This window comes from Henckelia pumila, chromosome 2 (assembly GCF_033568475.1).
Source record: "Henckelia pumila isolate YLH828 chromosome 2, ASM3356847v2, whole genome shotgun sequence".
In the NCBI taxonomy this organism is placed as follows: Eukaryota; Viridiplantae; Streptophyta; class Magnoliopsida; order Lamiales; family Gesneriaceae; genus Henckelia; species Henckelia pumila.
In genome coordinates, this window is record NC_133121.1 from 8,164,503 (window position 1) to 8,189,252 (window position 24,750).

Genomic DNA, 24,750 nt, shown 5'->3' on the forward strand with positions numbered 1-24,750 from the left:
GACGCTGGTTGGATCGGGATTGTACAACGAGTTTGTATAATTCAAAGTTTTCTAGTGGAATGCTTCCAAAAACTGGAAAAGAAGGGAAATGTAGAAGGATTAACCTTCAAAATTCCAGAAAAAAAAAAAAAAAAAATTGTGTCCCTTTTCTGTATTGAACTGTTTTGGATTGCATTGTAAAATATTGCATACAAAGTATTTGATAAAAATGCTTCCACCAAACTGTTTTTTTTCATATCAACATACATTCTTTTCAAACGATTCTAGAATGTTAATCGGTTTTAATAGAGAGTATTTTGAGTGTCTTTTGCTCTGTTTGAAACCGAACTCGATATATTCTCTCGGTGTTCGATTTATTTTTGAATATTTCAAGGACGAGCTAATGTAGCTAAAGATATTTTAAAGTGTGTACTTCTCCTTTCCCTCGACACAAAGGTTTCGATCCCATCAATGGGCTTTCAGCTTTTGATGTGACAGTGATGTCGCACAAACTAAACCATTTGTAGTGGTTTATTACTATAGATGCCTTTATATATACAAAAATGTCCGTTTGTCTTTTTTTTCAATATTTATTTTTTATTTTTTGTTAATATATGAACTATACAAACATGCAACACGCGCATTTGAGTATTAATATATATATATATATATATATATATATATATATATATATATTCATTCATTCTCAGTTAAAATAATTAAGTACAAATATGTACGAAATAGCTTCTAAAAACCATAAAAAAAAATATCGGAATCATATCAATTTTTAGAAAACAAATATTATTATATGGGAACAATTAAATTCCATCTCACTTTTACAAATAATGACGAATATTATTATATGGGAACAATTAAATCCCATCTCACTTTTACAAATAATGACAATGTTCGAAAGCTGCAACACATAAACATAAAGATAAAATTAGGATCTCTGAAAAACTCATAATATATAACTTAAATTAAAAAAACTCATAATATATAAAATTAGTAAAATAAAATTGTGTTATTCATGATGAAAATATAATATATGCTAATTTACACAATATATTTAATATACCCAAATATATATATATATATTAAAAAATTTGACCATCACATTATTCGAACTCAATAAATTTTCAATTCACTTACACGAAAATTTTGTATAAATATTATATATACTAATTCACAAACATATACTAGAGTCCATGAAACTAAATTTTATAAAACTCTTGAATTCAATATTTTTCATTTTCTTTATATTTTAAAATAAATATATAAAAAATTTCAAGAAAAAAATGATATAAAATGTATGCAATATAATAATCATTTTAAAATCACCATATATGATATCAAATACATTAACAAAATAGAGAGAGAAACTTTTTTAAAAAATTGTACGTACAGAACTATTCAAAGTCAAGAAACTTTTTTAAAAAATTTGTACAAATATCATATATAATTATATATTAGTTCACAAAAAATTAACAGATACTAAATTCATTAAACTAAAAAAATTTAACCATTAAACTATTCAAATTTTCATATATTTAAAAAGTAAGATATAAAATGTATGTGATATTATAATTTGTTTAAAAAAAATCCACATATATTTTTTAAAAAATTCCAGTATACACATGTATATACGGTATATAATAATAAATTGGAAAAAAAATTGTTTTCTTACATGGATCAAAAGGCCACAAAACCCCCAATTCATTCCAACAAATGCCCGTCAAACGATAGTAGGAATTAAGAATGAACGATGCCGCCCAGGCAAAGTCACCAGCCTTATAGCACGTACCTCCAGGCTTAATCGGTCCACAATCGACAATTGAGGAACATGCGAAATTCATAAATTTCAACATATTACGTTTTTGAGAGACAAAATTGTACACAAGGCACCAATATTTTTGTGGCTGAAATAAAAATTTAAATAAATATTAGTATTACCACCATAAACTAATATATATATATATATAAGTTTTTACCCACGCAACCTAGGGTGCGGGGTTCCACGTGCACCCATGTTCCAAACAACTTCGATTATCTTGAAATTTTCAAGGGAGAGTCGTCTAGAAAATGCGAATTCAACGATATATCATATGATACAAATTTCAATTTCGGTGGTCAAAAATGCGAAAATGACAGAAATTGCACATTTAACCTAATTTCTGGTCATCTTTAAATCTCCGACCACCGAGATTGGAATATATATCATATGATATATCGTTGTATTTGCATTTTCAAAACGATCCTACCGTAAAAATTTCAAGGTAATCGGAATTGTTTTGGACAAGGTGCACATGGATCCTTCGTACCCCGGGTGCGGGGATCCAAACTAATATATATACACACTAATATTTATATGTATACACACATATATACGCTATTATATAAAAAATCTAATAGCAAAAGGATTGAAAAAAAGGAAATAAAGAAAAAGACGGGATTAATTTTGTTCATGTCTTTCAAGATAAGAAGAATCTCTTAGGGAGTGTTTGCAATCACTAAAAAAAAGTGATTGTTAGCTTTTGGCTTAAAAAAAATCATTTTTGTGTGTTTCTTAAACCCAGATTATGTGTTAGCTTATGCTTAACTTAATTGAAATTCAAAAGCTAGTCATGTGGTGATTATGATTTTTCAAAAGTGATTCTAATAAGAAGGTCATTGTTAAAATCATTCTAATCACTTATTTATCAAACACTACCAAACTTTGATTTTTAGATTTTCACATTTGTTTTCAAACACTACCAACTTTTGATTTTTCTTAGCTTTTTTATAATTAATAAATTAATCAATTCTACAAAAGCACAATCTATTGCAAACACTCCCTTAACATATCGAGCTTTTGGCTTTGGTGGATTCAACGAAAGAAACCGCCAATAAACAATAAACTTACTTGTACATCGGCATAACATCTATGTCCAGTCAATGCGAAAAAGATTGAAACAAAAAGGGAAAAAACAATTTTATTGGTCATTTTTCTTACATGAATGTGTTGTTAAAGAATAGCATGTTATATAGCTAAAAAAAAAGATTTGTGAAATTTAATGGCACAGATCTTTTCAAATTCGTGAATCCGAAATAATAAATGATATTATATCTATGACTACCGTATTAATTTACTATATCCATGAATATGTTTATAATATTGAAACAATTATATGAAAATATATTCGCAGATTATGCTTGATTACATCTTATTCAATATTTTTTTGTAATTAATTAAGCTTTATTACAAAATTTTAGGTAGTATTTGCAACTTTTAAAAATAAAATGGATTTTATTCAATTTACTTTACGGGTATTACCCCAATGGTAGATCAAATGTCGTATGATTTGTCACGTCAACAATATCTCATTAATTACGCCTATGTGTAGAGATAAAAATCATTAGATGCATGATTTGAGTATTATCTTCAAGTAAGTGATATGGAGATTCTCTTAATATGAAATGTGAAAAATTGTCCTCTAAAAAGGGAAATATTGAATGAATTGATCGTAAATTCTGAGATTTTACTATCTTTTTCGTTTTGCCTTCTAGAGAAAATATTAATCGTAGAGAAAATGGAATTTCCACAATAAACCCTAACCCCTCTGATATGATTTGAGAATACAAATTATTGTTGCGTCCCAAAAAGGAATTCTTATTAGAATCATTAGGAGAAATAATCAAATAATTCTGTTGATACATTCGAGTAATTAACCGTTTCACAAGCAGAAAACTGGATTTATTGTCATAACCCGGATTTGCCGAAAAGATCGATCTATTGAAACCATGATCGTGAGTCAATGCATAAATATACTCCTGAAAGATAAGTGGATATAGGAAGTCATGTTGTTGAAATCTCTCTAGCTGTAAATATCTTTTGATTTCCTCCATTTGAATTTCAATTTGAGCCAAAGGGTAGAAAATTTTGAGGGTTAACAAATAAGACATAGGCCCCGTTTGGATTTAGTAGACATTTTTTTAAAAAAAGCACTTTTTTAAGCTATAATTTTTTGCTTTTGAAAAAGCTCTAATTTTGACTTAAAAAAGTGCTTATTTAAGCACTTTTATGGTCAACCAAACACTTTATTAAATGAAAAGCACTTAAAAAAGTACTTTTTTGGCCTGGCTTTTGAAACCAAACGGGGCCATAGTGCAATACAGTCAAAACAGGGTATTCTAGTAAGAATAGATACCCCGGAGACAAGTAAACTTATCAACAGATTCTCTACCCTCTCTTTTTTCCATTTCATTTAATTCGTCTATGTTATAGGATAACAAGATGGTTAGAAATCCTTTATCTTTTAAACCTAATTGCTCTTTTGATTTCGGAAAAAACTTTCTTTATCAATATACTTCTTCTTTTACACACACCTCGATTCCATATTAAGAATATAAATAGTTAGGATTCATTACAAAAATATAGAATCCCCTCGTGGGGAGACGTCCTTCCCGTATCAAGTACTAATCTATTTTTAACGTCTAATTAGATCGGGAACTTATTCAAAGTTAGAACATAAGCTGGTTCCTTTTTCTTTCTGATAATTAATTGAAGCCACAGGGCCCTATCCATTTATTCATTTGACCAAGCTCGTTCCGTTCCAAGAATTCGAACAAGGTTTTGTACCTATCCGATAAGAATAAAATATCCTCAGAACTCTCCATTGATACGACATGCTTTTTTTTCCATTCATTCCCTTTCAGGATCAGTCGGGGTCTTCCAAACTTTACCAATGGTATGGACGAATTCTTCACTTCATCCAAATGTGTAAAAGATTCTAGCCGCACTTAAAAGCCGAGTACTCTACCGTTGAGTTAGCAACCCGAAGAAAATATAGATTAAACATAATCTCAATAAAGGGTATATAGATAAAATCAATGAAATGAGATTTTAATACTAATAAAAAGAAAAGAGATTAAACAGGTACTAATCAAATCATTGAACTAACAAATCTAAAAAAAACAGATTTTATAATGGATTCGAAACATAATGAATTGGTAACTAGTATTAACGAAACATAAAATGAATTGGGCGAGAAAAATGTTTGTTTTCTTATTTTAGAATATTTTTTTGCTTTTATATATAGATAGATTTGCCCAAAATTCAAATACAAAATCTTTTTTTTTACATGTCAACTAGTATTAACGAAAAACTTTGTATTTAAAATTTTATCTGAATTATTTATATGAAAAATAAATTTATTAGAATTAAAAATATTAATGTATGAAAAATATTTATATTATCTCTCTATATATAAAGAATTTGTCCCTTATACACCATTTTTTTATTTTTCGAAATTGTCCTTATGTGATATAAATATTATATTTTTATTTTTATTTGTTTTTTTTTAAAATTTATATATTTCAAATTTCCATATTTTTCTCAACTAAACATTATAGATAACATAAATTGATAAATAAATTTTAAATTTATTTTTATATTATTTTATAAATGAAAAAATAAAATTAAATATTATCAAAAATAATATTTATATATAACATACAATATTGAATATATTATATGATTTTATAAACACGTAACGCGTGTGTGCGATTATACTAGTTTTAGATAAATCATAAATATGGATAACAATGTGAAATTTTTAGTGACATAAAGATAAATAGATATTTAAAGAATACCTATAAAGATAAATAGATATTTAAAGAATACATATCAATTTTTTTTGTCATCACAGATAAATATATTTGATTAAAATTTTTATTTATTTATATGAAATTAGATCAATCATAATAATCGTTCAAATTAAATAAAAAATTAGTACATTATCATATATATCATATATGGAAATTATAACGCATATATATAAACAAAAAATTAACTAATTTTTTTTTAAAAATTGATAATATTTGATGACATTTCAAAATTTTATCTGTAAATTGGTGTATATATATATATGTGTGTGTGTGTGTGTGTGTGTGTATGTGTGTGTGTACTTGTGTAGTGTATAAAAATTTCCACGTACACGTGATACAAAAATTAATTCAAATTAAAAAGTAGTTATAACATTTGATAAAATTTGAAATTTTGAATAAAAAATTGGTGAGTTATTAATAACATTTATGAATTTTTTTGAATATATATATATATATATATATAGAGTTTCTTTCAAATGCCCACCTACCATGTCCACCACAATGCCCACCAATGATGTGGCACTATTCTATTGGACCTACAATTTATCACATCTTTATCAAATCCAATAGAATAGTGTCACATCATTGGTAGGCATGGTGGTGGGCATGGTAGGTAGGCACTTGAAAGAAACTCATATATATATATATATATATATATATATATATATATATATATATATATATATACTCAAAAAAGTATTGATATTATCCGATCAAAATTCAAATTCTGAATTAAAAAAATTGATACATTATCTTATGTAGCATTTATGAAAGTATTTTGATATATATGGAAAAAATTTTAATTGAAATTTAAAATTAGTGATAACATATATTCAAGTTGTAAATTTTGAATAAAAAATATTCTTAGAGGATGTTTGGCTAAACTTATTAAAAAGAGCTTATAAACTTTTAGAGCTTAAAAGTTGTTTTAAGATCTTATAAGCTGTTAGAACTTATTTTAAAAATAAGTTGTTAAAGTGTTTTGGTAAACTTATTTTAAACAACTTAAAGTTGTTGATCTGTTTGGTATTATAAGATCTTTTTATTGTCAAAATTACCAAAAAGGTATAATTATATGAAAATAATGTTTCGAGTTACACATATACAAAACTATTTTAGAATAAACCTATATTAAAATATAAAATTATTTAATATTTTATTTTAGAAAAATTTATGCGATTTGTAATTTTTTTAAAAAATAATATTTAATATTTAATGATAGGAGGATATGATGGAGATTTATGAAAATAGTCAAGGATATTTTAGAGAGATAGAATATTAAAATAAGATCTTTTTGAAAAAAGTACCTCCCCCCATACTTTTTTAAAAACAGCTTATAAGCTGTCAAACAGCTTACTTTGACAGCTTATAAGCTGTTTTTAAAAAATTTTGCCAAACGAAATTTGAGAGCTTAAAAGCTCTAAAACAGCTTATAAGCTGCTTGAAAGAGCTTTTAAACTCTCCCAAACACCCTCTTACTATCAAATATAAATTTTATGAAATTTGCACATATATTTTTGAACACAAAAAATTAATTGAAATTAAAAAAATAATATATTATTATATATATCATTTGTGATAGTTTTCATATCTATATGCTCACCAGAAATGTATTTGAAATTAAAAAAATTGTGATAACATCTTATCAAAATTTCAATTTTAATACGAAAATTAGTATATTATTATAATTATAATACAGAGAAAGGTAGTGATAAAATTCAATCAAATATAGAACTGAAATTTTTTATGTTATCATACATATCATTTATAAAAATGTTTATGATACGCGGACACAAAATTAAAATAAAACATTAGTCATAACATTCGATCAAATTTCATAATTTTGAACTAAAATTCAGAATATCACTACAGATAGAATTTTTTATGGATATTTGCACATACATGTGAATACAAAAAAATTATGTGAAATTTAAAAATAATTATAACATTAAATAAAATTTAAAATTTTGAACGAAAAATACGTACATTATTATGTATATAGGTTTAAAGCCGTCAATTTGGGTTAGGCCCGCCGGGTTGGTCCGGCCCGCCACACAATTTAAGTGGGTTGGGTTGAAATTTTTTCAACCCAACAAAAGGTGGGCCTAGATGGGCCAACCCGCCTAGGCCCGCGACCCGCGTGGGTTGGCCCGTCGCGGGCCTGGGTTGGCCCGCGGTCCTGAAAAATTAATAGTTTATTTTTATTTTTATTGTTATATATGTATTTTTAATAAAAGTTGTGATTTTTTTTTGTATTTATTACTTTATATAAAATTTACACACATGAAATCAATAATTAAAATTTTTATTAATATGTTTCTATTAATATTTATTTATGAAATGATATTTATAATTAATTATAATATTTTTTATTTATTTTTATTTGCCGTGATCCAATCCGCGGGCCGACCCGCCTAACCCGCAACCCACCTTGGGTTGGGTTGGGTTGGGTTGAGGATTTCCAGCCCGCGAGGATGGTGTGTCGACCCGCCATCGACCCTTCAAAAGATGAGTTTTTGGTGGGCCGGCCCGCCCGGCATGGATTGGCCCGTTTGACAGCTCTATATAGGTTGTGAATATTTTTGAACAAAGGACGAATTAAAATAAACAATGATAATTCATATATATATTTGATTATCATTATTTATTTTTCTGATAATTAGGTTTTCGCAAAAAATTATTATATATATTTTATTATTATCATTATTTCTTTATTTGATAATTACGTTTTGAAAAATAAATTAATATGTATATATATAATTCAAAGTTTTAATAATAAAAACTTAAACTTTAATTTTGTTTAATCAAAATTTTATCGAGTTTGAGATAAAATAAAAAATATATTAAAATTTAATATCAATAATTCTTTTATTTTAGATGTTATGATTATGATATACTTTGTTGATATTAACAAAAATATATATATATATTAAATACATGAATAAAATAAAATTTTTATATATATTTTTTAAATAATTTATTTCTCTGTGTGAAAAAACTAAGTTTATATAATTGAGAAGTAATATATTTTGAAAAACTAATTAAATAGTTATGATGGAAAATTTAGATTTGGTGTTTACAAAGTTTAAAAGAAAGCCAAACTAATTGAGCAACTAAGAAGCGCTAAACTGATATTCGGAACTAAAATACGTCACGATCAACGACCGCGCTCAACTGGTTAAGAGATGATAAACTAACCCCATCAGTTTACACTCGCCAAACTGACTACATCAGTTTACCCGCATCAGTCTTCTACCTTGCCATTTTTGGATAAGATCATCCGTACTCTGACACACTCTGCAGAAGGAAGTGCCGCAATATCAAGGGCAATGTCGGCTCCAGAATTCGTTGGTGATAGTGACAAATTCAACGGGAATAATTTAAACCCTATCTGAAGAAAAATTTGAATTTATGACCGTTGGCAATCCAAAGGGTATAAATAGAGATCTTGATCGATCAAAGTATGCAACTCACACAAAAAACGCTCTTGCTATTTTACGATAATACTCAAAGCTTTACACGCTCAAGATTTGATCAAGGAACTCGAAGCACAAACGCCGAAGTGTTATTCTGATCGTTGTAGGATCAATTTTTGTGCTAAAGATTTTGAGTTGTATTCACTTTGTTCTATCATCAGTCTAGGACTGAAACTAAAGTGTTGTACTGGAAGTCCTTGTTTAGGTAGTGTCTAAGTCCTAAACTGGATCGGTGTTTTGAAAATTGCTTGTAATGACCACATAAACTCTAAAACCTTATTTTAATATGATTAAAACTTAAAACTATAAATCACGCTTGTTAAATAATATGATGTTTATTATGTGATCATTAGAACTATTATGTTGAATGATATTTTATAACTTTGCGGCATGAATATTTTTAACCCTTGTATTTTTAAATGTGTGGTAGGCCAAAGTTCTGAGAATTTAAGTTGATCGTTTATGTTATTGAGTTGGTATAGGAGTGTTAATGTAGGATTCCGATGTTAATTATCCGGTAATTTGACACAATTAGATTTATTTTTGAGATATTAGATTAAAATATTTATTTATGTCAAATAAATTACAAAAATATTTAAATACAATATTTTAGAATATCAAATTTTGAACGATCTAAATATATTTTAGAATTAAAATAATACACAATAATTGATTTATGGACAACTATCTACATCTATATCATGTATAAGTTCAAAGTGACCAGTTTCTTGCTCGTTGTAAAAAAAAAAAACACGCGACCTCTCTTTCTTTTATACCACCTAACTAAAATCAACGTGCTTACAGCTTCTCTCGTGTTTTAAATCATACGATTATCATTCTTCTCTCTTCCGATCGTCCTGTGCTCCGACTCTTATGCTCGGGTTCTGCTTTTGCTGCTCGTTGTTTTCTCTGCCATGAATCGGGCCGCGTTCTGTGTTTTTTTTCTTCCGCAAGTGTTTACTATGAACCAATCGCTCACTATATATCCTCTTGTCCTCCAATCTTTTCAAGTCTTGAGGCTTCCGATTTCGAGTGGAAACCAGAAGTGGAAATTTCCATACGGGTTTTAGTAATTCTTTTTCCCTACTGTTTTCAATCAAGTAAAAGTGGATCAGTAATTCTTTTTCCGGAAAAATTGCAAATTTAGTCCTCTATGTTTGTCACTTTGCGGTTTTGGTCCTCTATGTTTTCACATTTCAGTTTTAGTCCTGCATGTTCTGATTTTTGGCAATTTCGGTCTTTTTTATCCAAAAATGCTTACGTGGCACTGTACATGTCAGCTCCACATCAGCACTGAATTGGTGTCACGTCAGCGCCACGTCGAAAAAGGACTAAAATTGCAAAAAAAATAAAGATAGCGGACTAAAACTGAAATCTGAAAATATAAAGGACTGAAATCGCAAAGTGACAAACATACAGGACCAAAAAAATAATTTTCCCTTCTTTTTCCCTACTGTTTTCAATCATTATAATTAGCGATAACGTAAGTATGAGTTTAAAATCTCATCAGTTGAAAAGAAAATTCATTTGGATTTTTAGTTATTTATATTTTTATAAATTCAATTGATGAGATTTTACATTCATTTTTAGGATCAATCAGCTTGTTGTATTTGATAAAAACACTGTATTTCCACAGCTGGATTCTCGATTGATATTTTACCTTTGGATTTATATTGCTCTGTTTCTTCTCATGCCTCTTAAATTTTTGCAATTAAATTTCTTAGGTTTTTAGATGCAAAACATTAGTTCCACCTGTTTGATTCAAATAGGATACTTTGAAATACTTAACTTATAGCATGTGTGAATAAAATGAAGAATCAATGAATTTTATTTTAAGCTTGGGATAGAAATAAAATATATATATGACAGCATAAGTATAACCACACATGCATATGACATATCCAATTAGCATTTAATTGTCTCTGTCATTTTACATATTTCAATTCCAAAATTAAAAAAACTGTTAAATAACAAAATCTTAACTGCTTTTGTATGAGATTAAAATAAAATATAAAACTTTGCTTATTTACATGATATATTACACGAACATACATATATATTTTACTATCCACATTTCAATTCTGAAATTATACCGTGAAATAATGACATATTGACTATTTTTCTATCCTATCTTTGACTACGCTTTCCACAGTTAACTATTAGTACCACTAGCCGTCAATTTATAATATAAATTATTTTCATCACTTTTTCTGACGATTTGCATGCATGTTGTACTAGGAATACTTGATTTATGAAATTCTATGTGCCATAATGGACAAAAGTTGAACAGTGAAAGAAATGTCGTGAATCTTCGATTGGACCAGCATACAGGTTCAGCTTTTATTGTCAATTTTATTACGACAATATGTTTTGTATATATGTAAATATTTTACCGGATTTATATTCAATTACAGTGTTTAAGTAGCTAACCTTGTTCTATATTAAAACGTACTTTCATCATCAACCGTTAAACATCTTGAACTAGAGCATAACCAGGTCGAAATTTTTTTGTCTATATTTTGTTACAGACTTTTTAAAGAAAAAACCTCAACCACTAACCATATCCACTAGACTGTATTGTACTTTGTATTTTCTGTTACGCTTAGAAGTAAAAATATGGGAAAATTGCATATATCATCCCTGTGAAATCCCGAGTTTGCTAATAACTCCCTATGAAATTTTTTTAAGCTAATAACCCCCTGTGATTCTAAATTTGTAGCATACACACCCTTTTCAGTTAAAAATTGACAAAAATACCCTTGCTTAAATAAATAATTAAATTAATTTTGTTTTATAATTCTATATTTAATTGAGTAAAATAATCAAATTTTATTTAAATATCTATTAAAATTATATATAATTATTTTATCATAATATTTGTCATACACGAAATATATTTTAATAATAAATTATATTATAACATTAAGGTCATTTTAGTCATTTTTTAGCCAGAAGGGGGTGTATGCTACAAATTTAAAATGATAAGGGGCTTCTAGCTCAAAAACTTTTCATAGGGGGTTATCAGCAAACACGCGATTTCACAGGGGTGATATATGCAACTTACCCTAAAAATATTTAGGTTTGTGTTCACCAGTATTTTCCTCCTAAACTTTATCAACTGCTTAGTAGGCATGTAAATCAACCGCTAATTAAAAAAACCACTTCCCGCGTGAGAAAATACAAATTTTTTTACACAATTAAATTTATATTGACTCAATAAAAACTACAATAAAAAATAAATTTAAATTAATATCTCTAGAAAATTAATTTGAATACATAATCTATAATAGTTTATGGGCCCAAATAATATGAAATTGTGAGCCCAAAAAATTAAGCAACGTGTATTGCTTTTATGAGTTAAGAGATAGAAAGACACGAGACTGACACGGGACTTACATTTCGGGATAAGCTTCGGAGGAGCCTTTCCAATTATGAGTTAAGAGATGGAAAGACACGAGACTGACACATCGGGATAAGCTCCGGATAGGCCTTTTCAATTACTTGTTGATCAACATGAATGATGAGATCAGACCTATCAGATGGTTGCCACAAATTTCACAAAATTCGTCAATTAAGAATGAGTTTATGTTTATGTTCATGTTTATGTTATGTCATATTATATTTAAAAGAATTTTTAAAACTTTTGATTTTTATAGCATAATCTTGCTGAGTCTTTAGACTCACTATTCTTGAATGGTGCAGGTAATGAGGATGACATTTATGCTTACGTCGATGAGTTTGATGCCGGACATGAGGAGGAACCAAGAGTCGAGCCGGCGGGATATGCATGAGTGTGTTTGTGTTGAGTTTAATGAAACTAAATATTATTATGTTTGAGTGAAGAAAACAAGTTTTATGTTTGAAATTATCGTGACTAGGTTTGTAAACTATTTGAAATTTTTTATGTAAGGCTTGATGTATTCATACATCTTCAAAAAAAAAAAAAAATTCTTTTCCGTGTTTATATTAAGGTCATGTTAGTTGAGTAATGCCCCAATCGGTTGAGGGTGTTACAGTTTGGTATCAGAGCAGTTGGCTCTGGGTCTTTTTTTGACACTCTCATGCATACTCGCCACGACTCCAACACTCCATCTTCATGTTTGTAAGTTATGAGTTTTTATGTGATTATGTGCATAATAATGTGATGAGTTATATGTGTACGAATGTATATTAAGTTTATCTATGTTGTAAATCATGACTGAGTGGTGTGGATAATTTTGGACTTTATAATATGGCTTCTCTTAGGTAAAACACCACCAACAACAACAACAACCATGACGAATGTGAACCAAATAATCAAAACAATCAGAACAACCAATTCTTGGCGGGATTAAATACTTTGCTACAAGAGGAGAGTCGTATTCAGGGATCACAAATTCAGCAGCTTCTCCAAGCCCAAGTGACCAAATGCTGGTAATAATCCCTCAGAAATGGTTCAGAACCTAATCTACAAACAGTTCTTGGAATTAGGACCACCCGAGTTCAAAAGAGAAACTGATCCTTTATTGTCTAAACAATGGTTTCAGGCTATGGAGACTGCCTTTGAATTTATGCAGGTCACAGACACGGACTGTGCGAGGTGTGCCACCTACATGTTCCGAGATGATGCCCGAATATGGTGAAATGGAGCCAAATCTGCATTAAATCTAAAAACTCTGTCTTGGAATGTATTCAAGAATGTATTCAATGGGAAATATTTTACGGTGAGTACCACGACAAGATTGGCGAGAAAATTCTTGGAGCTTCGCCAAGGAAACATTTCTATTGTTGAGTATGTAAAAAGTTCGAAAGAGGGAGGTACTTTGTGCCTATGATTTTAGGGGATCCAGCTGAGGAATTAAAACACTTTAGTGAAGGATTGAACGCCTCCATTTGTCGAGATGTAAGGGAAAGTGGGGCTGCCACTTACAAGGATGTTGTGGACCAAGCTATGTTGTCTGAAAAATACGAAAACAATATAATCAAAGAGTCTCAAGCAAAGAGGACCAACTACCAAGGTAGAGACCATCAAGGACCTAGCAGGAAAAAGGCAGGACCGGGCCCCCACCCCATTACCGACCATACCAGCAACAACAACCTAGAACGCAAGGACAGAAGCAGTTGTCCATCACTGCTCCAAAGCCAACTAATATGCCAGTATTGTGTCCAAAATATGGGAAGCCTCACTCAGGTCAGTGTTTGCAAGGACAATGCGTGTGTTACCTTTGCAAAAAGCCGAGAAATTTTTCAAGGGAGTGTTCTCAATCAAAAGAACCAGTCAAAGGCCGAGTCTTTGCAATGACACACGACCAAGTGGACCCGAACTCCGCCATAGTCACAGGTATGGTTAATGTTTCCAGTATTCCTGCTCATATTTTGATTGATACTGGAGCCACACATTCCTTCATATATGTTGATTTTATGAATAAATTTGGAGTTAAACCGGATAAATCAGTTTCGAGGTTTAGTGTCTCCTTGCCTTCAGGAGAAGAATTGAGTAGTAACTTGATTATCAAAGAATGCAGCATACAGATGCACGATCATGAGTTGCATGCTGATCTTATTTTCCTGAATATGGTTGAATTTGACGTGATAGTTGGGATGGATGGTTTTCTCGACACGAGGCTACCACAGACTGTAAACGGAGGACGGTTTCTTTAAAAATTAAGAATGGCGAACCGTTTCTGTTTTATGCCTCACCGAGGAAGAGTTCTTCCCTTATTATTTCATCAAATAAAGCCTGGAAATTGTTAGACAAAGGGTGTACAGGTTTTATAGCAAATGTTAATTGTGATCAAGAATTATCCCGACCAAAACTTGAAGAAGTTGAGGTAGTGAAAATTTCCCGGAAGTATTCCCTGAGTATATTGCAGGATTACCTCCAGCTAGGGAGGTAGAATTTGGGATTGAGTTGATGCCCGGAATCCAACCGGTTTCCAAAGCACCGTACAGGTTAGCACCAACTGAAATAAAAAAAAATTAAAGGAGCAGTTACAAGAGCTATTCGATAAAGGCTTCATCAGACCAAGTGTATCGTCTTGGGGTGCACTAGTGTTATTTATCAAGAAGAAAGATGTGTCAATGAGGTTATGCATCGATTACAGGGAATTGAACTGTGTAACGGTGAAGAACAAATACCAATTGCCGAGAATTGATGATTTGTTTGATCAGTTGAAAGGGGCAGTGGTGTTCTCTAAGATTGATTTGAGATCGGATTACCATCAGTTGAAGGTTAAAGAGAGAGATGTTCAGAAAACGGCTTTCAGAACTCGTTATGGCCATTACGAGTTCTTAGTAATGCCGTTTGGAGTTACCAATCCACCGGCAGTATTCATGGATCTTATGAATAGAGTGTTCCAGCCTTTCTTGAAATCTCTATCAATTATATTAATACTGGAAAAATATGGAACCGAAAAGATATAGAAGATATTGATGAGATATTTTCTTATAATGTGGCATGTGACATCATAAATGAAAATGAGGATCATGAACCAAAATCTTTTGGTGAATGTAAAACTCGTCATGATTGGGCAAAATGGAAAGAAGTCATCCAGGTTGAATTGGATTCGCTAAATAAACGCAATGTTTTTGGACCTATAGTCCTCACACCTGAAGGTGTAAAACCTGTTGCATACAAATGGGTTTTTATTCGAAAGCAAAATGAGAAAAATGAAATAGTAAGATATAAAGCTAGACTTGTTGCACATGGTTTTTCTCAAAGGCCTGAAATTGATTATGAAGAAACGTATTCTCCTGTTATCGATGCAATTACGTTTCGATATTTGATTAGTTTGGCAGTGTCTGAAAATTTGGAAATGTGTCTTATGGATGTTGTTACAGCTTACTTATACGGATCACTTGATAGTGATATATACATGAAAATCCCTGAAGGATTTAAGATGCATGAAGCACAAAGTTCAAAACCCAGAGAATTTTATTTTGTAAAATTGCAAAGATCATTATATGGGTTGAAGCAATCCGGCCGAATGTGGTATAATCGGCTAAGTGAGCACTTGATGAAAAAGGGATATGTAAATGATCCAATATGCCCTTGTGTTTTCATCAAAAAAACAACATCCGGATGTGTAATTATTGTTGTATATGTTGATGATTTAAATATCATTGGAACGAATAAAGAAATTCAAGAAGTTATGATGTACTTGAAGGAAGAATTCGAAATGAAGGATCTTGGAAAAACCAAGTACTGTCTGGGTTTGCAAATCGAACAAAAAGAATGTGGAATTTTTGTTCACCAGGCAAATTATACAAAAAAGATCCTTAAACGTTTTAATATGGATAAATCAAATCCATTAAGTACTCCAATGGTTGTAAGATCATTAAACATAGAAAATGATCCATTCCATCCATGTGAAGATGATGAAGTTATTCTTGGTCCAGAAGTACCATATCTAAGTGTCATTGGTGCCCTTATGTATCTTGCAAATTGCACTAGACCTGATATATCTTTTGCTGTAAATTTATTGGCAAGATTCAGTTCATATCCAACAAAGAGGCACTGGAACGGAATTAAACATATATTACGTTATCTACGATGAACGACAGATTTGGGACTTTTGTACTCAAAAGACACCAATCAAAGTATCATTGGTTATGCTGATGCTGGATATTTATCTGATCCGCACAAGGCACGTTCCCAAACCGGATATGTATTTACTCGTGGAGGCACCGCGATTTCTTGGCGTTCGCAGAAGCAAACACTCGTAACAACTTCATTAAATCACGCTGAGATTATTGCGCTACATGAAGCAAGTCGTGAATGTGTTTGGATAAAATCAATGACACAACATATCCAAACTTCTTGTGGATTATCAGTAGACAAGAAGCCTGTGACGTTATATGAAGACAATGCTGCATGTATTGCTCAAATGAAAGAAGGATACATAAAAAATGACAGAACAAAACATATGTTGGAAAACGTGTTCAGATCAATTAAGAATTGATACCCGGTGCAGCGGAAGTTTAAAAATTTTATTTTATTATATGGAACGATTCCATATATGGGTATCAAAATTTTTACGATTAAATTTGTTCAAGTAAAAATAAAACACAGTTAAATTTTTACCTCGTCAAGCAAATGCTTGATTGTGGACTCCAACAGAATTTAATCTACTCTTCTTGTAAATCCCGGGAATCGATGACAGTCACGATCTAACTCCGGAATTAGGTCCACGAATGAAAAACAGAAACCCTCTGATTGACTGCACTAGAAATCAATCAAAAGTTTTACGTAGAGAATAAACAGATATGATCTGTTAATTTGATTTGTAATTTTTCACAAAAATCACAAGTCGAATTTTCTCCAAAAGGGATAGAGGAATTTTCGAAAATCCTCTTGAAAATTATATGTAGTGTTCGAAATTTCTAGACTGAATTCTCTTATGAATTTCGAGCACTGCTTACATATTTATAGATAATTTCTAGACTAGATTAAGTTATAATTATATTAGGACTCTAACTCCTTAGGGCCCACAATCCATAACTTAGTCCAACAAGCCAAGCCCGTTGTTCTAGAAATTAATATAAAATTCATCGTGACTCCGATTGATAAACTGATTTCACCAATGTGCACAGAAACCATTTCTGCATCTTTTAAAGTCAAGATAATTTTTCTGAATCCGAATTCAGTGATTTCCAAAAATGCCCATCCCTATGTCATTTTAGGAAATCTCACTCCCTTTTAATTAAGAAGTCCAACTTCTCTTTCATTAAATTTAACTCTTTAAATTTAACTATCTCTAAGGGGTTTTAGTAATCCATTACTTGTGTAACCCTCAATGGTTCAGGAATACAGCTAGCCGTGGGCTCACAACTCCTTGTGACTCGGAACAACAATTTCCGACTTACCCATCGAGTCATGGTAAGAGCGCCTAGCAACATCGCCCGATGATTCCCTAGGTATTACTGATAGTGTCTGCAAGAACCAGTAGATTTTGGTTAGCATACAGTACGGTCCCTTCAACCAAATATCCCGATCGAATCAACAACCATTGGTGCATCGAGAGTCGTTCGAGATTCGATAACTATGCATAACATCTTGGAGATCTATTAGTGACATCGCATGTGTTACTAGGAACACCAAGTAACCTAAAACACATCATGTACTCTGGCCAGAGATTCGTTACACTAATATCTCCTCAGATCGCATATGATATCCACACTCGCGAGTATGTGGTGAATCCTTGACAACAAAGCATCGACTCCTATATGTGTCATAACTGTACCCAATCCCGACACCTGATGACCCCAATAGAGTCGGTAAACGAGTCAAAGTATAGTACTAGCATATAGAGTCTCAATGATGTTTCAAGTAATAAGGACTAATGGTGTACAACCAAAACCGCGGACTTTATCCACTCGATAAGTGATAACCACTTGGAAATTCCGAATAGGGTAGTTCGATCATTCATCATATGAATATCCATTTGCATGCTTTGAACATCTCTATGTTCCATACCAATGAAACGTGGTACTCGGCATCGCAAATGCTAGTCTCAATCTCGAGCGATCCTTATCCTTATTTGCGGACGGCTCAATTGACTAGGAACTGTTTAGAATATACAGTGACTATAAGATGTGTTTCATGATAGTCATCCCCATGTGCTACCACATCTTACATACACTATAGTATATTCAAGGTCTTTATCAAAACAACAATAGTATATCATAGTATAACATTATGAAGAAAGATAAAGTCAATGCCATTATAAAAGTGTAAATTATATTAAACAAAAGATTGTTTATACATAGAGTCACAAAAGCCCTTAGCCACAAGTTGGCTAACCGGGCACCCACTCTTTCAATCTCCCACTTGCCCTAAAGCCAACTAGTCACACTACGCAATCCCATTGCTTCGCGATGTTTGTCAAACAATGGTCCTGGCAAGGGCTTAGTAAGCGGATCAGCAATATTGTCTGTAGAGGCCACTCTCTCGACACTGATGTCTCCTCTTTCCACGATCTCCCGGATGATGTGGTATTTCCTCAGTACGTGTTTGGACTTCTGATGAGACCTTGGTTCATTTTCCTGAGCAACGGCACCTGTGTTGTCACAGTACACCGGGACTGGACCAACAGCTTCAAAAATTACACCCAACTCTTGGATGAATTTCCTTATCCAAACCGCCTCTTTAGCAGCAGCTGATGCTGCAATGTATTCTGACTCAGTGGTGGAATCCGTTGTGGTGTCCTGCTTGGAACTCTTCCAAGAGACAGCACCGCCATTGAGCACGAATACAAATCCAGAGGTTGATTTCGAGTCATCCACGTCACATTGGAAGCTAGAGTCGGTATAGCCTTTCAACTTCAATTCTCTCCCTCCATAAACCATGAAGAAATTCTTAGTCCTTCGCAAGTACTTAAGAATATCCTTCATGGCTTTCCAATGCATTTGAACGGGATTGGCTTGGTATCTGCTCGTGACGCTCAGAGCATAGGCCACATCCGGTCTGGTAGATATCATCCCATACATGATACTACCTATGGCTGACACATATGGCACGTATGTCATCTTCTCTATCTCTTCGTCAGTCTTGGGACACATCGACTTGGATATAGAAACTCCATAACACATAGGTAGATGTCCTCTCTTGGACCCATCCATTGAAAACATTTCAATATGGTGTCGATGTAGGTTGATTGAGTGAGTCCTATCATTCTTTTAGATCTATCTCTATAGATCTTAATTCCTAGAATATAGGATGTCTCACCTAAATCCTTCATCAAGAATCTACCTGATAACCATATCTTTGTTGACTGCAACATCCCTACATCATTCCCCATGAGTAGGATGTCATCAACATAAAGTACTAAGAATGTTACCGCATTCTTAACTACTTTCTTGTACACGCATGGTTCCTCCGGGTTCTTGATAAAAACCAAAATCCTTTATCGTTTCATCAAATTTCTGGTTCCAACTTCTTGATGCTTGTTTGAGACCATAAATTGATCTCTGAAGCTTGCATACCTTATGCTCGCTTCCCATGGATGTGTATCCCTCAGGCTGCGTAATATAGATCTCTTCCTTAATGTTTTCATTAAGAAATGCAGTCTTTACATCCATTTGTCATATCTCATAGTCATACCATGCTGCTATGGCAATAAGGATTCTTATGGACTTGAACATTGCGACTGGTGAAAAGGTTTCATCATAGTCAACTCCTTGACTTTGAGTACAACCTTTTGCCACCAATCGTGCCTTGTAGGTCAATACCTTTCCATCAGGCCCAAGCTTTCTCTTGTAGATCCATTTGCACCCAATTGGAACAATTCCATCGGGAGGATCTACTAAAGACCAAACTTGGTTAGAATGCATCGAGTCTATTTCCGATTGCATAGCTTCAAGCCATAAATTCGAATCCGCATCAGAAATTGCTTCCTTGAAGTTTCTTGGATCACATCCAATGTCGGGTTCACTTTGATCCCCTTCAAGAAGAAGACCATATCTAATAGGAGGCCTAGAAGTCCTCTCGGATCTCCTAGTAATAGGCGTGTCTTGTGATGATTCTTGAGGTGTAGGATCGCTATTTTGTATCTCGGGTTCTTCTCGAATTTCTTCGAGTTCCATCATCTTGTTTTTATTATCCAATAAGAACTCCTTCTCCAAGAAGGTGACATTCCTTGAAACAAACACTTTTGTTTCAGCAGGATGATAGAAATAATATCCGATTGAATTCTTTGGATACCCTACAAAATAACATAAGGTGGATCGACTATCCAACTTATCTCCCACTGTCTCCTTCACGTAAGCAGGACATCCCCAAATCCTCAAGTACGAATACTTAGGAGCTTTGCCATTCCATAACTCGTATGGTGTTTTATCTACTGCTTTAGTGTGGACGTTGTTTAACAACAATACCTTCGTTTCAAGCGCGTAGCCCCAAAACAAAGGTGGGAGCTCAGTGAAGCTCATCATGGATCGAGCCATGTCCAACAAAGTTCGATTGCGACGCTCCGAAACACCATTCAGCTGAGGTGTCATCGGAGGAGTCCACTAAGAGAGAATCTCATTCTCTTTTAGATAGTCCAAAAACTCGGTACTTAAGTATTCTCCACCTCGATCCGATCGAAGTGCCTTAATACTTTTACCTAGTTTGTTTTCTACTTCAGCCTTGAATTCTTTGAACCTTTCAAATGCTTCAGACTTATATTTCATTAAATATAAATACCCATACCTAGAATGATCATCGGTAAAGGTAATGAAGTAGGTGTTGCCACATTTAGTAACAATCCTAAATAGACCGCAAACATCTATATGGATCAAATCCAACAGATTTTGACTACGCTCAGGTTTCCCTTTGAAAGGAGATTTAGTCATTTTTCCCTTTAGGCAGGACTCACAAGTAGGTAGAGAGTTAATATCAGAAATATCAAACATGCCCTCTCCCACTAGCTTGTTCATCCTCCTTGAGGAAATATGACCTAGCCTAGCATGCCAAAGGTTTGCTGGGTTTTGACTATCGTTTTTCTTTTTAATTGTTGTTACCGGTTTATCAACATAATTAATTGGAACGTCTTTTAATTTTAAGCTATATAGATCGTTTTCAAGTTGTTCATTTCCAATCAAACATTCATTCTTGTAAATATTGCAAATCTCATTCACAAAATTGCAAGAAAAACCATCTCTATCAAGCATAGAAATAGATATAATGTTTTTGACCTAATCCGGAACATATAAAACATCTCTAAAAAATAACTTAAAATTGTTCTGCAAAACTAAATATATGTCTCCTATAGCTTTGGCTTCGACTCTAGAACCATTCTCGAGCCTTAGCTGGGTCTCACCCATCCTTAGCTTACGACTTCTTGTCATCACCTGCAAATCATTGCAAATGTGAGATCCACATCCGGTATCCAATACCCAAGAAGAAGTATTAAGCGAAACATTTATTTCAATGTAAAACATACCCTTTGCAGCTCGCAACTGTTCGAGGTATTCCTTGCAGTTACGTTTCCAATGACCGGGTTTCTTGCAGTAATGGCAAACGTTTTCATCTTTTATCCCAATTGAAGCCTTGGCCTTTCCCTTCTTATTTGGTACAATCTTCTTGGGCGGGGCAGAACGTTTCTTACCCTTTCCACTTGGTCCTTTCTTAGAGTTAGAAGAGGAGCCAACCAAGAGTACCGATTTATCCTTCTTTAGTGTGGCTTCATATGTGACAAGAATATTGACCATCTCTTCAAGGGTGGCCTCTATCTTGTTCATATTGAAGTTCATCACAAAACCGTCAAACGATGAAGGAAGTGATAGAAGCAACAAGTCTGTGCTAAGTTCATGCTCCAAAGTCAAGTCGATTGTTACCAACTTTTCAATGAGCCCAATCAAATGCACCCCATGCTCACGGACCGAAGTCCCATCTCGCATGCGGCTCGTCATGAGCTCTCTGACGGTGGCATACCTCTCCGACCTTGACTGAGCTCCAAAGAGTTCCTTGAGGTTCTTGTGAATGTCAGCAGCATTCACGGCATCCTCGAATCTCCTTTGAAGCTCATCAGACATCGAAGCCTGCATGTAGCATTTGGCCTTGATATCATGGTCCCACCATAAATCAAGTTTGGCCAACTCTTCCGGACTTGTATTAGCCGGGGCTTCCTTCGGAGGCGGCTTCTCTAACACGTAGAAAGCTTTTTCCGAAGTAAGAATAATTTTCAACTTACGGAACCATTCCGTATAGTTTGCGCCAGTCAATTTGTTTTGTTCGAGAATTGAAAATAGTGGATTGCGAGAAGTCATTGTAATAGTATACTGAAAAGGAAACATACAATAATCAATGATTGTTTAATTAATTTACTAAGACATAAAATATGGCGAATTTTAATTTTATGAATTACACTCCCACTATTTTAACGATTTCACTACCCTCTAGTGAAAACGGGAAACTGTTTTTCTTAGTGAGAACATGGAGTCCAATTGACAAATCATGATCCCGAATAATATCAGTCAACCATAATTTTCAAAAGGTAGAGCCCAATTACTTCCAAAGTAACCCCCATGTTTTTACCTCATGTCCAATAAGGGCCCAATAATATGACGTCGTTTATTGTGACATGTCAAGATAACCCATCAATATTAAGTTGTGATGGACGGTCGGCATGTGGATCCCCAATAATATGAGCCAATCCCATGGGAGTTCCACCCAACTTACAACATGTGTCGATCCAATGTACAGCTTTCCGACGAACGGGCCCCCCCAATAATATGAGCCGGACCGTATCCGCGGGTAGCATCTCATACATTGATCGTTGATGGAAGGTAGGAATATTTAAACAATATTTAAATTCCCTTTTTATTAATCTTGATATCAATTTTAAATCATATTTAAAATAAGGGATTTTAAATTTTGAAAATTTGTCTCATCATGCAATTTATGTATGCTTACGGGATTCATACAATTTAGTCTAAACATGCATACATCAATAATATCATATATTATTTAAGGATGATCGATCCCATTAACTAATCGATCCGTGGTTGCCAATCACGAGTCTAAGTCCAATCCTAGGTGATATGCAAGTATGCAATGCAATCCTATTACATTGAGCTTCCAATTTACATTTCTTCGGTCTTCATTGTCTGCTGGGCCCACCATTTTTTCAAATCTTTGTCTCCCACTAAGTCTAATAAATTTACAATAAATTTCGATTACAAATATGTGATATATTTTAGGGGTGGAAACGGCCTATAAACCAGGCCCACTTTTATTACATATGACAATCATATTGGGCTATAAACCAAGCTCATTAATAAAATCCAACAACAATAAGACAAATGTAAATTATCTAACATACACCTAAAACATTGGTCATGGTAATCGATCATCCTTTATCCAATAATTAATTCAATAATTAAATAATTGGATAAACATGCAAAGGCATCATAATTTAAAAGATAAAATCATATTTTATCTTATCCAATCATAAGATCATATCTTATCATCAATTATACCAAAATAATTAATTTTATAAAATTTAATTTAACGGATAAAATTTATAAATTTTCCAAAAATTCAAATTTATCCAAAAATCAATTTTAAAATTTTTGGACTCGAACAATTCGATTCGATGCCTCGTGAACCAATCGAAAACAATTTTCGATCGGATCAAAAACTAGAATTTCAAAAAAAAATTAAAATTTTAATTAAAAATTAAAAATAATTTTTCCGGGCTGCCCGGGACAATCCCGGGCAGACCGCGCCCCAAAGAGGGGCCCGGGCAGGGCAGCCCATCGCTGCTCCTTGGGCAGCGACGATCGCTGCCCTGGGCAGCGACGTTCGCTGCCCATGGGAAGCGATCCAATCGCTGCCCTTGGGCAGCGACAATCGCTACCCCGGGCAGCGATGATCGCTGCCCGATTTGCCCATTAAAATTCAATTTTAAAATTTTCGTTTTGTTTCAAAAACCGAGGCTTAAAAATTTTGTACAATTGATTAATTTAATCGTTTGATCTGAGCAACCTGTCTCTGATACCACTGTTGGAAAACGTGTTCAGATCAATTAAGAATTGATACCCGGTGCAGCGAAAGTTTAAAAAATTTATTTTATTATATGGAACGATTCCATATATGGGTATCAAAACTTTTACGATTAAATTTGTTCAAGTAAAAATAAAACACAGTTAAATTTTTACCTCGTTAAGCAAAGGCTTGATTGTGGAC

At 32.8% G+C, this 24,750-nt stretch overlaps 1 long non-coding RNA gene across 1 annotated transcript; it reads right to left on the minus strand.

Moving 5' to 3' along the window:
* Positions 1-754: 754 nt before the first annotated feature.
* LOC140885525 (uncharacterized) lies at positions 755-2,978 on the minus strand. The gene is made up of 3 exons (XR_012150980.1): positions 2,882-2,978; positions 1,667-1,898; positions 755-895 (listed from the first exon to the last, which is right to left on the minus strand). It is a non-coding gene; the product is annotated as an uncharacterized lncRNA (long non-coding RNA).
* Between the last annotated feature and the right edge of the window lie 21,772 nt (positions 2,979-24,750).